We start from the raw sequence: 17906 nt of genomic DNA, 5'->3' as shown, positions 1-17906 counted from the left end.
TTTCTTTAACCTGCTCTTAAGTATCTCCAATGATGGAGATTCCATAACCTGTTTAGGGAATTTATTCCAGTCCTTATCCATCCTGCCAGCTATGTTTTTTTCCTAATCTCCAACCTAAACCTCCCTCACTGCAACTCAAGCCCTGCCATGAGGGCAGGAGATGGGAATGACGACCTCTCAAGTCTCTTTCCAAGTCTAGTGTTCTACGATTCCGTAACACCAAAGAAGGATTTTTACTCCCATTTTACCCAAGATCACAGACACAGTCAAAGGCAGAGCCGGGAACTGATCCTAGACCTCCCCAGTTCCTCCGAGTGCCTTACCACAAAAGCGTCATTCACCAGTAACAAAATCACATGAAGGGAGAAAATGTGCCATCATTATCAGCAGTGGTCAGTAACTAGCAGAGCCAGTGTTAGAAGAGTAGCAATATTGTTTGCTGTTTATCATTATGCAAGACTCCTGTGGCTTCAACGAGAAGGCCACGCGTGAGAAAATGGCAGGAGGATCTGGATCCTGAGCCATCTACATCAAATACTCTGAACCAGGGCAGATTTGCTTTGATAGGCGAGGCTATGGGGAAGGCGTTTAAATATGATCCTAACAGCAGCAGAAGGCGGCATGCACTGCAACAATTTAATCGCTGCTGCAGGTCTAATTCAAAGCTCTGTGACTCCAGCTTCAGCTGGAGGTGTGATTGGAGCACAGATGGGCCTGGCCAGACTTGTTTTGTTCTACCTAGCCCGGCAAACAGGGCAGCAAAGCTGGTGATAAGGGCATCTGCCAGGGACATTGGGGTTCTATGCATCCTGCAGCTTGCACCGAAGCTGCTCCTTTCAGCCAAGCTGGCTAGATTTAAGCTAATGTGGGCCAGCCAATGTGTGTGTCAATCACATCTGTGACTGCAGTGTACGCCCCACCAAACTGCAGAGCGTGACACAACTCAGCGCTGCTCCCACCCAGGGTCTTGGAGCACTGCAGGAGCATTTAGAGTGGCCAACGTACAGCTCCCGAGCAGGGTTCCCTGTGTGCCGAGCACTTGGGTGGCTGCCCAGGAGACATTCAGGTGCTGCCCAGCTGATTAGCAGAGATCCCAGAGCCACAGCTGTCAGCATGTGTTTCTACTGTTGGTGCACATCCACCTGTGCCTTGGCGCACACAACAAAATTTATTCCACACCTGGATGATAAAAGTTGGAGGGAACAGTGTTCCTGAGCCTGGCGTGCTCTTTCCCCAGTCCCCATGTGACGCTTCTCTCTGACTGAATAAAGGCGTGGTGATGTGTCCCGGTGGCTGGCGGAGATACTGACTAACTAAAGTTGGCACCAGCCTGGGAATGCCTGTTCTCTCCAGGAGCGCTGAGTAATGCTGCTCTCTACAGCTCTTTTGATGACGGTATGAGTTACTCCTCTTGGTATTCGAAGTGCAGTGCTCTGAATTCTTTCTCGACTCCCTGCAACTCTTTGGCTTTCTGCCTCTATGCGATAATGAAGTGGCTCTTGGATTGTTAGAGGTTGAGTGCCGCTGTGCTAAACGATGGAAGACAGATTCACTTAAATAAACACAGGGGCTTAAAAATAAATTGGAGGTTATGCGAAGGGCTGGATCAGAATATAATGTTGTTAGGCACATTACAAGCCCCGTGTACGTGTGTCACTCTCCAGGCGTATTACTCACCAAGGTGCGCTGACATTTTCCTGCAACTCATTACTCCAGCTAAGACAACGTGCTGTTGATAGGATGAAGGCAAAAGTTGAATCTCAAATAAATGTAGTGCGAAGCTGCTTTCCACATTAATCAGAGGTAAGGAAATCAACAGTGGAAGTGTTGCTCGTTAATTATTACGGGTCAGAGTCTGCTCTCAGACAATAATCCCTAGCTTCAGCATAGACCTTTTCATCAGCAGATCCATTACAAAGTGAGTCTGTAACCTTAGCCCCTTTTACAGAGGGTGAAACTGAGGCACAGCACAGGGCAGTGACTTGCCTCAGGCCACCCAGCAGAGCCAGGAACAGAGCCCACCGTGATGCTGTATGGAGTCTGGGGGACACTTTAGGATACTACGAACACCAGTGTTGTGAAATCGCAGCGAATTGTGCCGCACAGCTCAAGTAAAGCAGCTGCTAAACTGTTTTAATTTGCTGAGCAGGTAAATCTTGTTTAGGTTTGCATCACTTTTTGATGGTAAGTTGTCAGTGCATAGGGATGTCTGCAGTTCCAAATGTGTGCTGTGGTTCTGGGAGACACCGCCCATGAGCCTGGCATCAGCATTGCCTAATCTCTTTACTGGCCCACCAAGGGCCATCAATGGTAGAATGAACCTATTGAAAGGAACCAGGAAAGACCCTTATAACTCAGCCAGGCATGTAGAGAACTCTACGGCCTTGCCATAGGCTGTGAAGTTGTGTGCCCATGGGCGGTGGGTGAATCCCGGCTTTGGGACGGGCAGCCCTCTGGGCCCAAACCTTCTGCTTTAGGCCCTGCACCCACACACCAGAGCTCCAAAGCCTGCCATAAGAGGGGGAGCCTAGAGGGCCACCCCTTGACTGGAGGAGCCCTGGCTTGCCCACTCCAGCCACACCAGGCTGCCCCTCCCCACCAACCTCCAGGACACTTCGAGCTGCCGCTGGGCTGGACCCTCAAGCTGCCGACACCCCTGACCCACATCCAGGGGAGCTGCAGACCCAGCCTCGGCCACGCTGGCCCCCATGAGCTGCCATCTACTCTGGGTCCCCAGCCCCCAGCTCTGCCAAGTGCCAAGCTGGCCTTTCCCAGTATTCCCATCCCAAGCTGCTGGGCCAGCCTCGCCGGCCATGCTGAGCCAATCCGCCAGGCCAGCCACCCCAAACTGCCCACCTCCCTCACCAGCTAGATGCCAGGTTGGGCTGCTTCACTCCCCTCTCAGATCCTCCCACCCACTGCTGGCTCACCACGTGCCTTCCTCATGCCCCCACCCTAGGGATGCCTGGAGGGTAGGCAGCAGTGAATGGAGCGGGCCTTGGGGAAGGGGTATAAGCACAGCCACCATGGCTCAAGAGTCTGGTGGTGGATCAGTGGCAACTGTGCCAGGGAAGGCTTAATCTTCTCTGGCCTATTATACCCACCCAGGGCAGTGCCAGGTGCAGGGCAAAAGGACTCCAAAGAGCAGCTGCATCCTCCCCTTTTGTCTTTATTCCTGCTTCTCCACTCTGCAGTGACCTTTCTACAAACCAAGCTCCAAATGGCCCATCCAAGCTGTGGATGAGCTCCAGAGGGGCGTCCAAGCCAGCAAACCCACTGGCCGAACCCCTGATGGATGGATTGCGAAGTCTCTGCTAGAGATGAGCGCATGACCATTTAACAGCGCTCTAGGTCCTTCTCTTTCCATTATAATCAAGCTGTAGTGTCAGACACTGGAGGACTGGCGGGCGGTGTAGCGTTTTGGGTAAGGTCCAACGTAGTCCTGATGTGGGGTCAGAAGGATATTTTGTTCAGCAAACAGAGTTTAAAATAATTTCTTGCTGTAGAGGACCTGTGTGCTGGCTGGGAGCCAGAGAACCGGAATGCAATAAATGGGCCAGGTGATTGCTTCTCTTTCCCTTCTTGATATCTAGCGTACGCTTCGCGCCTGGCTGGACCGCAACTTCGGAGCTGACGATCTGTCTTGCTCTCCCTTTCTGAGTCCGCCCTGCACTTGGCATATCCAGTGTGGGCTGCCCAAGGCATCTGGGTCCCACCCACGTCCTGGTCTAGTGATCCAGCCACGAGGCCACAGTGCCCAGCACACCCTGTGCACCATACACATATAACTACCATCTAAGTCAATGGGAGCAACACACACTCTGAGAACAGAATGCGACCCTGCAGTAGTGAGTGTCTGATTTTTTCTGGGACTTCCTTGGCACAGTTCCCACTGACCTACTCCCTGTATTTTCCCTGTGTGATGCAATAGTGCTTTGGAAAGCCACTACGCTACCTCCCCATCAAATGCAGAGTGGCATTTTCCCCCCGGGGGGAGATTCTTTGCAGTTGACCCCAGTTGTTCCCTGCACGACGAACGCAGCACAACACCGAGAATTCTTGTCTGTTGTGAATACCTGTCTGGTCCGCGCACAGGTTTTGTATCAACTCTGCGATTTCAGTTTGGGGAATGAGTTTTGGGTGGCAGTAAATAGACTCGTCCAAAGCCTCCTGTGGACACCGTTATCCTGGATCAGGATCCCTTAGGCTGGGAACATGTGTTATCCTTCCCTATGGGACTAAGCTACTGGATGGATGTGAGGGAGTGTAACGGAGGTGTGGCTTCTTCCCTGTCTTCCACCTCACAGACACTGCATGGACCCCTGTCACTGTGCTTTCACCAAACCCTTCCAAGTTCCCTCCACCGTTTCCACAACGACGCCTTTGCGACAGTCTACTTAGAGTGCTGCTATGCCTTTCCACCTCTCCTCAGGAGGGAGAGGAACAGAGGTCCCTTTCCTTGGAGAGGCTGCCGTGTAATGGGGCTCACCTTGCCTTAGTCCCCTCTCTCTTCTCCCTTGGGACTTTGTCTGTCTTGGGCAGCTGGGGTAATTGGCTCCAGGTCAGGGGAGTTAAGAGTTCAAGTGGCACCACCTTGGAGGTAGGCCTGGGTAGGAGCAGCCGACTGAAGGACTGACCCATAGGCCTGCATTCCAGGAACACCCAGCACACACTGCATATCTGGGGCTAGGATTCAAGGCCCCAGGGATCTCCTCCTGGTTTCAGAGCAAAGAATAAATTCCCCCTTCATGCTCTTGTCTGGAAGTTTATAGGTCATCTTCCTAATAGGGAACTGTGTTGGCTGAAGCACACACGTGTGTGATAAAAGACTAGATCCCAACGAATACACCCATTGGTGTTTCCACAGTGGTTTATCCCTGTTATCCACATACATCCATCAGGTCTTTTCAGCCTTGGTGGTTGGCAATGTTTCACCCCTTAGGGTTACCTCCTCTTGGTTAGCGCTGCACTGTCCTCCAACTGAAGGCTGATTTACAGATGGTTGGAAAATTTTATGCCGTTTTCCTCTGGTTTTGCTGAAACACTGCAGTTCTTCCTGATGAACCATGAATTCCGATGGAAAATTTCAATCTTAGGGCAAGAAATTTTGAAATTATCATATTTGTTTCAAACTGACCTCCTGAATGAACGTGGCACCCTTTATTTTGGCATAAAATACCATGGGATTTCATTTTGCTGTTTAAAACAGTGAAAGGGCTCACTTACTGCTGGAGCACCTTCTTGTGGTCACATAGTGTAGCGGCTGTCTCCTTGTATGGTGACTCTGCTGATGGGTGCTCTCTCTCTATGATGGTCACGCCTCCTGCAGCTCGGCCTTCTGGCCAGGTTATGCTTTAACTCACCGTTTGGGGTAACAGAATGTTCAGCCCAGCTCTAGTTCTGTTTCCTGACAGCAAATCTCTCATCTGTCTCTGAGCTTCATGGACCTCATATCCCTTATCTAAAGGGGTTCACCTCATTTTCCATCAGAGATCACCCTTTGCTTTGGGTTCCAACCCAGAGACCCTGCAACAGCAGCCAACTGTCTCCTGCATCCAGGATTTTCAAAACTGACCGGTAGATTTTTGATGGTGGTGGTGGGGGGGTCTCAACTGGGAGGCCTTGTGAGGTCCCGATTTTCAGAGGGTGGATGGTTTGGGAAAATCAGTTGCACGTCAATTTGCGTGTCCCACATCACTAGTCGATTCTGAAAACTTGCCCTAGGTTTGGGCACATGGAATGTGGGAAGGGTTCTCACCTCTGAGAGGGTGTAACACCAGCCATTGGCCATCGTTACATTAAAACCTGGCCACTATGCAGTCTCACTCTCACCACCGCAGTTCTCACTCCATGTCCTACCTGCCCCCAGTATGTACATTTTAAAGTTACTTTATCACATTTTTTCACCTTCTTATCCTAAGCCAGTGCTACAGTTTGGACTGCAGAGATGCAAACAGGACAACATTCTCAGCAGTGACACTCACTACGGGGGCAGGGGAGGGGTGAAGGTCCCCCCTCTTCCTTCCCCAAGGTTTTTGCACTTGCTTAAAGAGCCATGGGCTGTGGAGCACAGGTCCCATACTCAATCAATACAGTCACTGCTGGAGCTTCACTCCAGTTGTGTGGTTGCATTGGCACTGAAATTTGACCTTACCCATCCCTCTGTATTTGTGCTGTACTGTGGTAGTGCCTATGGGCCCTAGTCATGGACCATTGGACTAGGTGCTGGACAAACACAGAAATAAAAGATCATCCCTTCCCCAAAGATCTGACATTCAAAGTAAACTCCTCAAGTGCTCTCAGTTTTGCTTTCAGTACCAATCTGGTTATCATATTTATATTTTAATTAAACTCAAGCAAACTTCTATTCAGTGCTCATTAGGCGTCAACTGGAGTATTGTGTCCAGTTCTGGGCACCACATTGCGAGAAAGTTGTGGAGAAATTGGAGAAGGTCCAGAGAAGAGCAACAAGAATGATTAAAGGTCTGGAGAACATGAGCTATGAGGGAAGACTGAAAGAACTGGGCTTGTTTAGTTTAGAAAAGAGAAGACTTAGAGGGGACATGCTAGTGGTTTTCTAGGACCTCAAAGAAGGTTACAGGATGAAAAATTGTTCTCCTTGGCCTCTGAGGATAGGACAAGGAGCAATGAGCTTAAACAGCAGCAAGGGAGGTTTACATTAGACATTGGGAAAAGCTTCCTAACTGTCAGGGTGGTTAAACAATGGAATAAGTTACTAGGGTGGTTGTGGAATCTCCATAACTGGAGATATTTAACAGCAGGTTAGACTCCTATCAGCGATGGTCTAGATGGTGTTTGGTCATGCCAAAAGGGCAGGGAACTGGACTCGATGACTTCTTGAGGTCCCTTCCAGTTCTAGTGTTCTATGATTCTATGATTCAAATCAGCCACTTTCTCCCAGTTATTCATTATCTAAACCAGTTTCGTATTTGATAGGCTCTTGATAAGGACTTGCTGAAGGACAACTTAAAGAACTGAAATTTGACATTAACGTGGGAGACATTCACCCAGGATCACTCGGAACAGAGAGAAGTCCTACACGATGGTCCATCGCATTTTGAACTTGCCCACTGAGAAGCTGAGGAGGACAAGAGGCATGGGAGGAAGGAGAGACTGGCTTCCAGTCATGGTCAACAGCCTCCTGCTGTACCTGGAAACATCTGTCCTCACTTGTAAGAGATCTTCGAGGATAGGCCTTATCAGTCACCTGAGGATCCACAACACCCAGGCAATGAGTGATCACCTACCTATGAGATAGGATCATAAAACTCTCACTTGGTGCAGCCAACCCTTGCCCTTTTAGTGAAAGTCTTACAATAATCAGTGTTCCTCCTCAAGCCCTCATTCCTGGGGTCAGGGGCCCAAGTGGGTATCTCAGCTTTCATTGCAAAAGAGTAAATGTCTAGCCCTCGTGTTTGTACAGGACATCTTGAAAATGTGAGCCCTAAAAGCGCAGAAGCCAGAAAGCAAATGAAAAGATCTCATAATTCCTACGTTTTAAAAGTCCCATGGATTTAGGCTAATCTCATGATTTGTGGGGCATGTAAGGTGGGGGTGGGGGACGGGCCAGTGAGTTTTGAATATTTGGTCAGTCAGCATTGGTTACTGGCAAATAAAAACAAGCTGTGTTTGGTCATCACATGGTCTTGTTTTCTCTTCCATGCTGTCTGAAGCTGAATAAATGGTACATTTGCACACACAAAAGTTTATTGATTGGCGTTGGGCTTCCTTCAAGCATTTATCCACCACGAAGGGAAGAGTGGAAAAGGGTTGTGACACCCCCGTGCTCATTCATTATGCGCAAGGACAGAATCCTGGAGATTCACAGAGAATGGATGCAAAGGAGAATGGTTTGAAAGGGTAGTAATACTGGTGGCTCTGCTCCTGGGCGTCTGAATTCTGCAACAACCTCACGTGCGCAGCAGAAAGGGCAGCTCGACTATGGCAACCATTATATTCGTGTAAGCAGGTCAGGGCTGTTCCAAGGAAACATTCAGGCTTGATTCATCAGGTGGTTTAAATGGTGCAATGTGGCCACAAAACAGGCAGGCCCCTACCTGAGTCCTTTAAACTCACCAGCATGTCTTTCATTGGCTTTGATGGGAGCTGAGCAGACCTTTGGGGCACCTACTGACCTCCCAGTGCAGTGCCTGGGAGCAGGTACTCATCGAGTGGCAATCAGCATCAATCCACTGATGCCACTTGGGGGGCAGGGGATGCTGCTTTGTGCATGGCCCTCAGAATTCTAACCAGGTGACTTTCTCAAGGACGCGCTGTTGGCCTGACTTCTGCTCCAGTTGGCGCCAACATGTGTTTTACTCCTGCCTCCAGCGGGAGCAGTTTGCTGAGCGCTTGGCACTTTTGAAAACCCTTCTTACAGATAACCTCAGTTTACACAAATACTTGGTTGTCAGCCAGCCAGAGTGGCCACTTCAGGCTGATTAGCTAGTCCAAGCCTATGACCTGCTTCTTTACTTTCAGAGCCTTCTTAGTTTTGTATGATAAATAGTCCTGTCTGCCTTACAGCTGGAATTGGGCTAAAAACCGAACCAGGGCGCTGAGGGAGGGTGATAATTTGCCCCAAATTTCATCCGAAAAGTTTTGTCAGTTTCAGCACAGGCGTTATTTAGCCAACGTCTTTTGTGAATTACAGATTGAACCTCTCCAGTATGGCACTCTCTGGTGCAGCAACATCTGTGGTCTGGCAGTTTTAGTCAGCTGGATGTCCACTTATCATGGGCGTGGCCAAATTTCCTTTGGCCCATAAAGCTTGTTTACAGCCACTAGTCCAGTCTCTCAGTGTTCTGTGCTGTTATTTAGCTATTATTTACCTCTAAATGTCTCCTAAGAGTTCAGCAAGCAGTGGAAGTGTTGGCAATGCTGATAGACAATATTGACTTCCCGTGGTTTGGCAAATTCTCTCATCCGACACCGGCCAGGTCCCAAGGGTGCCGGACTAGAGAGGCTCAACTTGCAGTAGTGACAAACCTTTTAAGTGTAAAATAGCACAAAGTTCATCAGATCAGTTATTCAACCAATGCCATCCAATCAGCTCCTGGTAGCTACAACCCTGTCCTAACACAGCTGGTACGTGGTAGCACTCTAGTTTGATCTCCATTTCCAGTACAGTGGAAGGGAACTCGGGTCCCCCAAAATACTTAGGTGCCCAACTCCCATTGGTTTTTAGGGGAGATCCAGGCCACAGTCAAACTCAAGTCAAAACTCAAGTCATGATTTTCCTTCCTTTGACTCGGAGTAGACGTCTGCAAGGCTCTTTTCTCTTTCAGGGGAAGTTGAATGCAGTCATTGCCATGCTACCAGAAGGCTCTCTTACCCTTCCCTGCATGCACCCAGGCCCAGCAAAGCCCCTTCATAAAGTCCTGGTTCAGTGTTGGTGCAGGGCTCAGAGCTGGGTGGAAGCAGTAGGAAGAGGAACTTACTTGGGCTCCTTCCTTCATGTGCTGTTCTTAATGAAGCACAGCGAGTTTGTGGCGCACAGTTTGGTTACTTTTATTCCATTGTAAAGCAAGCCGGCCAGGAGCTGCAGCCAGTCACAGCCTCATCCACCTCCTTAGGGCCCATCCACCCAAAATGGACGAGGAGCTCAACTGTCAGACCTGAGTGGCAGTTCGGAAGATATCACTACAGCGAAGAAATGCCGATGGGATTGGTGCAAGAAAACCAGATCATTAGGTCTCTGTATACACACAGAGACCATATTTAATGGCAGACAATGACTGGGCTATATTAACTCCTTTGCCCCCATGAATTTCAGCTAAATTACCCCAGTAGAGCTCAGAGAAAGCAACAGCTGAAGAGGGCCCTGAATATGTGTAGTTGACCCATGCCTCCCATGGATGGGTGGGGACCAGCCAGGCTTGTGGTATGAGTAGGGAAGTTGGAGAAATCTTTGAGACTTATGGGGAGGAATCTCCCTGAGGTAATAGGTAGCAGGTTTAAAACAAAGAAAAGGAAGTGTTTCTTCACACAGCACACGGTCAACCTGTGGAACTCCCTGCCACAGGATGCTGTGAAAACCAGTGTTCAAAGCAAGTACTAGGGAAATTCATGGAGGTTAGGTCCATCCATGGCTGTTAGCCAGGACAGGCAGGAATGGTGTCCCTAGCCTCTGTCAGAAGCTGGGAATAGGTGACAGGGGAGGGATCATGCGATGATTCCCTCTTCTGTTCATTTCCTCTGGGGCACCTGGCATTGGCCACTGTCGCAGACAGGACACTGGGCTAGATGGACCTTTGGTCTGACCTGGTGTGGCCATTCTTATGACACCCTCCCTCAGAGTTACAACCCAGGAGGCCCTCACTTGGCGTTGGCCTTATTCCTGGCAATGCCTTGTGAAAGATGTTGGTGGGAAGAGAAGGCCCATAGGGCCCGATCCTGATTCCACTGCTGTTGCGGGGCCCCTTGATTTGAGTAGGGTTTGGGTGAGACCCATGGTGAGGGCTTGGGGTTTGACGCAGGGGTCCCTTTTTGGACAGCAAAGCTTGGGGGAGGGTGAAGGGCATTTCCGGAGGGCTGCCTGTTACATCATCAGGGTTCGCTCCAGCCTTGTTGAAGTCAGTGGCAGCTTTGCCCTGCACACCACAGGCTGCAGAATCAGGCCCTCCAGGAGCACTCAGAGGCAGGACAGCACCTCAGTTTGAAATGCGAACTGGAGCAGTGAATCCCTTCGGCGGCGATCCCTCTGCAGGCTGTGGAGGGAATGGACAGGACCCGCCCCCTCAGAAAGAGAAATGAAGCTGTCAAGGGTTTCCTAAGCCAGAGGCCCTTTCCAGCACAGAGACAATTTCAATATTTCCTCTTATAATCTGGGCTCCTGGTTGTAGACTCAGCATTTTGATTTCCTGTTAATGTTTAAGCGCGTTATTTCCCCCTGAGCGATTCTGGAGTAAATGGGCCTCTCTTCTAATAACGCTGGGCCAGATCCTCAGCTGCTACAAACTGGTGTAGCTCCATTGAAGAAACCAGCAGCACACTAGCACTTCACTGTCTATAGCTGCTCTAGAGCAAGGAGCTCGTAACAGAAACACAGGTGATGGGCTGTCTAAGAAGGAAATTCAGCTGCCAGCCCAGGGTAGCCTCTTGTTACGAAGTCACGCTTTCCCTCCCTGAAACTGGGGCTGGGGGCGTCGTTTGGAATGCAGGATGCTCTTTATGCTTAGGAGGTTCAGATAGGTTTGCTAAATCAGTGAGGCTGGTCACCTCTAAAACCAAATTGTAAATTTATCGTTTCTTTAATGAGTAGTATCAAAACAGTACCTCCTGGTGTCAGGTGAGATCAGGCCCCCGTGTTCTGGAGGGCGCCCCACGTTGCTTTGATAAAGATCAAAGGAGACGTAAAATAGACAAGGGGGGGAGGGATGAAGTGACTTGCTCAAGGCCAGACACCGTGTCAGTGGCAGAGGCAGGAACAGAGCCAAGTGCTCAGTGCAGTGCTCTGTCCACTCCTCCCTGATGAGCAAAGGCCAGGCATGGATGGAAACAGTGGTGGGAAAGGGGAGATGGGATGACGGTGGGGACGGAGCCAGAGAATGCCAGGGACCACCAGAAGAGACAGCAAGGAGAGAACAGAAAGGCAAAGACAGAGCTGCAGGGAGGGGGTTAGGGAAGACAGAAAAAGGTGCTGGCAGGAAAAGGAGGATGGAGATCAGTGTTTCCTGTAATCTGAGTGCTTGGGCAATTGCCCAGGAGAGATTCAGGTGCTGCCCAGCTGATTAGCAGAGTGCCCACAGCTGGTAGCATGTGTTTCTATGGGTGGTGCACACCCACACGTGTGTTGGTGCACATAAAATTTATTCCACCCCATGGATGGAAAAAATAAGTGGGCACCCTGACAGATAAGTGCAGAAGGCAAAATGAAAAGGGCAGAGGAGAAGATGAAGGTGAGTACCTGTTCCTACACCTTAGGGCGAGATGCCTTTGCTGCTTTTACAGGAGAGTTATGGGCCCAGCAGAGCCTGTGTTAGTCCCTGGGGCTTCCAATTCTGAGTCTGTCTGTGCTCAGCTGGGGCTGGGAGCCAGGGCAGAGCCAGCAGGCAGAGCTACCGAGCCAGGATTTAGGGACTTCTGGAGTAAGGAGGCTAATGAGCATCTGACAAAGCGGGTCTTTGCCCATGAAAACTTATGCTCCAAAAAAATCTGTTAGTCTATAAGGTGCCCCAGGACTTCTCATTATTTCTGAGGCTAATGAGGATTCCAGCAGGCCCTTCAGACCTCCTGCCAAAGTAGGGGAGCCTGCAGGATTACAGAGAAGGGGGGACAAGGCAGAGTTCCCTGTAAGATGAGCACTTGGGTGGCTGCCCAGCAGAGGTTCACGTGCCACTCAAATGATTAGCAGAGCACCCACAGCCGTTGGCTTGTGTTTCTACCAGTGGTGCACATATTGGTACGCATAACAAAATTTATTCTGCCCAGTAATAGAAAAAGTTCACGTGAACCCTGGAGCAAGGTGGGAGTGGGGGGTGGGGGGGCGCTACACACAGAGCAGGGAAGCGAGAAGACTTCGGAGAAGTGTTGCAGCTAAAAACACCCTGTCCCAGCCACTTGCTGTTTAAATGGTGTCGCTCATTTGGGCCATGCCCCTGGCCCATTTGTGTCTTGTTGGCAAGGCCGGAATGCTGCTAAGAGCAGGTGTAAAGAGCCATGGAAAATATAACTGCAGCCTAGTGAAAATAGAACAATCTCCAGCGACACCTTGTGGCAGATGGTGGCTGTTCCGGCTCTGAAGGGCTAACACACGACTTCAGGACATGTCAGAGATGAGGAGATGGGCTTGGCTTTATTCTTTTCAAATCGATCCTCTCAACAAAGGTGATTCCTCCGGCTGTGATGCTGTGAGAAATGGACTCCAGACCAAAGAGTCTTTCCACAGTACCAAAAATGACTGCCAAGTCCCCAAATCTGTCCAAAGAGAGAGACCTAGATTCACAGATTTTAAAGCCAAAAGGACAACTGTAATCATCTAATCTGATCTTGATTTTCCCCTCTTTTATACAGAAGGTTAAATGCACTAGGAAACACACAGACTTTTGCAAGATAAGAACTTTTTGTAGTCGGTAGTTTCAAATCACTTTTGAGGTGGAGAAGGAAACGGACTCAGGTTGAATGGAACAAAGCATAGGTTTGAAAGGCATGCCTCTTCCACTTCCTTCTCCATCCTTCAGCAACAGTTTTGGGCAGCTGTGCCAAACAATACTCAAGCATTCAGCAAACCTAAAGTAATCTCACTGAAGTTACTTCAGATTCACACCGGCGTGGAAGACAACACAATTTTACTCCCTGATCCTCTTTTAGAAAAAAACAGAGAATGAATAAATGCATTTGGTCTCTTATAAAATGGCTAAAACCAGCGTTATTTTTCCAGACAGCATGAACCTGTACGAGGATTCCTGGGGTTTAGATGCAAATTAGCATCGCCTTTACTCCTGAAGTTGCACATCACAAACACAAGGGCTAGGGCTACATTGGAGGCCTAGCTCAAAATAACTTATTTCGAGGCGTCTTATTTAGAATTCATCATTTTGGAATAAACTACTTTGGAATAGCTTATTTCAAAAGAGTCCCTATTCCCTAACTATACAGCCCTATTTCAGAATATGTGTTAGTCCTCACAGAATGAGGTTTACAGAATTTGAAATAAGCCGTGTGCTATTTCGAAATAGCAGTTTTGCTGTGTAGATGCTCACAAAGTTATTTCAGAATAGCGGCCATTATTCTGAAATAACTTTGCTGTGTAGACACACTCGAGATATCCAGCACGCAGACTGTTAAGATTTAAGAGCTAAGCACAGGTGCCGTTACAGATGGGCTTTTTAAAGTGATTTGAGAAAGGGCACTTGCAAAATATCACTGAGGGCTTGTCCATACAGGCAATTGCACAGGCATTGCTAATCGGATAGGACTCATTTTGGAAGGGTGCACTTACACTTAAAGCTGTGGACACTCACTGCGGCACTAGGAAAAGCCTTGAAGCTCCCATCCCTAAATATACCAGAGCATATATTTAAAAAGGGGTGAATATTTTTTCCCCAGTACAAAACTGGAGTTTTGTTGACAAAACTTGCAGACAGTCTACACACAAAATGAGTTTTGTCAAGAGAAACTCTCCACGAAAAAGCCACGTAGATGCTTCAGGAGTCCTTTTGTTGACAGAGAGGATCAAAAGATCCATCTGCTGTTATGTGTAGACACGTTCTTTCAACAGGAGTTTTGTCGGAACTTCCCTTCCAACAGTAACTTCTGTGGACAGATGCTTTTAGTGTAGACATAGCCTCTGAGTTTACACCCTTCACATCACTGGTTGAATTCCTGGCTCAGTTGCAAGTGATGTGTGTTTTGCTGTCACTTTCAATGAAACCATTCTGTGAAGAAGACCAGTTAAGTAGATTGCAGATAAGTAGATACTACCTATGGAATTGCTGTGGCTAGAATTGCATATCTACCATTCACCCCTCTGTGTGTAAAGTCTGCCTACATTTTTGTGGTAGAGTAGAAATTAAAAAAGGAAGAACAGAAGAAAACAACACCACAAATAACTTCTAAATCCCACAGAAACCACCCCCCTTACCACACACACACAGGCACACACACACAGTGTCTTATAACAATCCACAAATAAGAAAATGCAACAATTCCCAACACAAAGCTTTAAACATTCCCCGCATATGAAATTACTCTAGCAAGACTTATCGACAGTATAAACACAAGGGTTGCTAATATCAGAAGGGTAGCTATGTTAGTTTGTAGCTTCACTAAAATACCCCAAGCAGTTCTGTAGCACCTTAAAGACTAATACTTTTATTTATTAGGTGATGAAATCAATAGTCACCATCAAGTTGATCGTGAGCCCTGAGAAGCCTGGGAGATGGCAGAGCTGTTTCCAGGCTGGAAAACAGTTCTCTGTGGCCACCATCCTGTTAAAAAAGTTCTTCTTTCAGTGGCTGAACATATGATTTTTTTTTGACAGGAGGCTTTGAATCTGATGAAGTGAACAGAGGAGCATCTGATGGCTACAGATTTTACAGATATACTTTGTCAGCTGAATTATAGCCAGTGGCGCAGGTAAAAATGTAGAAACTTCGGAGCAAAAATGTTCAAGGAGCTCCCATCTTTATGTTGACTTTCCTTTTGCTCCAAGCTTCGTTGCTCCCTAGCTAGTGCTTGGCTGGTTGCTCAGAAACCAACAAAAGTGGTAGCCTTTTGCAGAAGCACTAAAATAAAGAGGTGTCTTTGAGACAATAAATTCTTCGGGGATGGAGGGGATGAAAATGCTGCCTCTCTCATTTAATTCAGAATCTCATTGCCAGATAAAACCAACTTTACCCTCGGTTGCAATGCAGTGGTCACTCCACTAGAAGAGACACTCAGGGCTTTAAGTCTAAAATTTGATCAGCTGGATCTTTTATCTTCCATGCCCTAGATTATGAAGACCTCCACAAGTTTTGGTTCTATTTATTTTCTTTTTAAATATATTTGTCACTTGCTGGGTGTTTTTTAAAAATGGGGTTTAGAGCCTACACAAATAAAATATGCCCCAGCCTCTAGGGTTTGAATTGTTATTGTTATTACTATCGTGGCTAGACACCATAAGAAGACTGTGCTAGTACAGTGTAAACACATAAAAAGAGACGGTCTCTAAAAAGTGGACAGTTTAGCGGAAGAAAGGAAATATTACTGTCCTCATTTTACAGATGGGTAAGTATGGCATAGTGAGGTTAAATGACTTGCACAAGGACAAATGGGAAGTCCATGGCAGAGGCAGGCACTGAACCTAGAATTCTTAAATCAGTGCTTACAAGGTCAATCTTCCCCGCTTAACGCTCATTGCAGAACTGGCCTGAGACAGTGACAGTAATTCTGATGCATAAATAAACGTTTCTGGCAGCATTAACTGAAAGCATTGCCAAACCAATCAGCAATGTTAATTTCAGTGACTTTCACATGGCAAGGTGACAAAAGTGAATTGGCCTGATTCTCCATCAGGCGTGCTTTTTCAAACACACCCTGCAATTTTGCAGACTCTATTTTGCCTGCAGAAATCATTGGCCCTGCAGTGAATCATAAGTGCTCATAATGACCCTCTAACTTACAGATATCTGGGTACAAAATTGGAGGCTGTGTCTGCTAGTCAAGCCCACTCCAGGCAGCCGGCGTTTCCCTGTGTCTTTAAATGGGGTTGCAAACCCAGATCCAAGGTTTGCAAATTGGGAAAGGTCAAAAGTGGAAGAAAATTTTTAAAAAATCTCGTTTAAAAGAACAACCTGCACACAATAAAGAGAGCAAAGCCAGCAGGTACAGCTGTGGCGAGACTGAAGTGCTCCTAGGAGTTGCTGGTTGGATGGGTTCTGCCCCTGCTGGGCTGCATTAGTGGAGACGAACCCTCACTTCTTCTCTACTAGCGTGATGCTGCCTATGGAATGAACCGTGATTGTCTGGACGTTCAGTCCTTGATTTGCTTAGGGGCCTGCAACAGGAACAGATCTGTCGACTTAACACTGACAGCGGGCGCCTGAGCAAAACTGCCTCTTCTGAGAGCCTGGCAAGGCAGGAAGAAATCTGGGGGTTTCGATCACATCACATCTCTGGAGCTACTTGTCCATTGTGGAACTCCTGCAGCTGACGATTCTGAGGAAAGGTAAGTAAATCCATCTTCCGTGGCCTTTTGCAAGTGCCATTCCTCCTGGAGGCTTCAATTACAGCACCCACACTGGTGCCATACGTCCCAGCTGTCTACAAAAATGATACACCTGGATTATATTCTGCCATTGTCACAGGTAGCCCCAGAAGCTGATGGTTAACTAGACCCATATGTGGGAATGAACGTCTGAGTGTGGCACAGTTATAGGAAGGAAAATCCAGGGTCAATGCTAGTTCCTAAGTAAGATCCAGACTGCAAAAGAGCCCACCGAGATCCAGAGTGTCACTTATTTCTATTCTGCAGGAAGATCCCTGTACCGGTCTCCTCTACTGGGAGGGGAGCAGTGGGGTTTATGCTCATAGCTTCATCATCTTCATCTCACATCCCCAAGCCTTTGAGCCCTCTGTGGGTGTGTCCACACAGCTAAGTTATTTTGGAATAACGGCTACTCTTCTGAAATAACTTTGCAAGTGTCTACACAGCAAAACCGCTATTTCAAAATAATTCCGAAAGAGCACATGGCTTATTTTGAATTCTGTAAACCTCATTCTACAAGAAATAGAGCCTCTTCTGAAACAGATGTTTCAAAATAGGGGCTGCATAGCCAGGGAATGGGGCTATTTCAAAACAAGTTATTCCAGGAGAGCTTATTCTGAAATAATGCTGCTATGTACACATAGCAGTAGAGTGTTTCCAGGGGGTCTAATCCGAAATAGGCTCTATTGTGTGTGGACATGTTATTTTGGAATAAGTTTTGCTTTTTCTCGGTCTTCCCTGTAGGGTGGATGTGCTATTCTGGAATAGCTTAGTTGGGAATAATACCTCCGGAACAAGCTATTCTGGGATAACTCTGTAGTGTAGACATGCCCTGACAGGCTAAGTGCCACCTGGCTTTGACCTCTAGCTCACAGCTAACAAGTATGGAATAGGACCCTTTGCAAGGCCAAGCCTCCATCTGCCAAATGTACAGCCCAGTCAATTCCAGTGTCACCAGATATCTGTGTCTTGGACAGGGCCTGGAATTGCAGGCACCCAAGGGACATGAGGACATTCTGGAATAGATGAATGGAAACTGGCAGCTGCTCCAGAACCCTGCTAGTTCCTGGAGAATGGAAGGTTATTTTTTTGTAAATGGGCCAGGGTGATTTCTCGTATAAAGAACAGTAGGGTGCTGCTGTGGACCATACAATTTAGAACTGGGCCGCAGCAAGGCTGGGATTTATCACCTATG

This window comes from Carettochelys insculpta, chromosome 3, assembly GCF_033958435.1.
Source record: "Carettochelys insculpta isolate YL-2023 chromosome 3, ASM3395843v1, whole genome shotgun sequence".
NCBI lineage: Eukaryota > Metazoa > Chordata > Testudines > Carettochelyidae > Carettochelys > Carettochelys insculpta.
The sequence above is the reverse complement of the archived record's forward strand: the minus strand, read 5'-3'. Positions refer to the sequence as shown.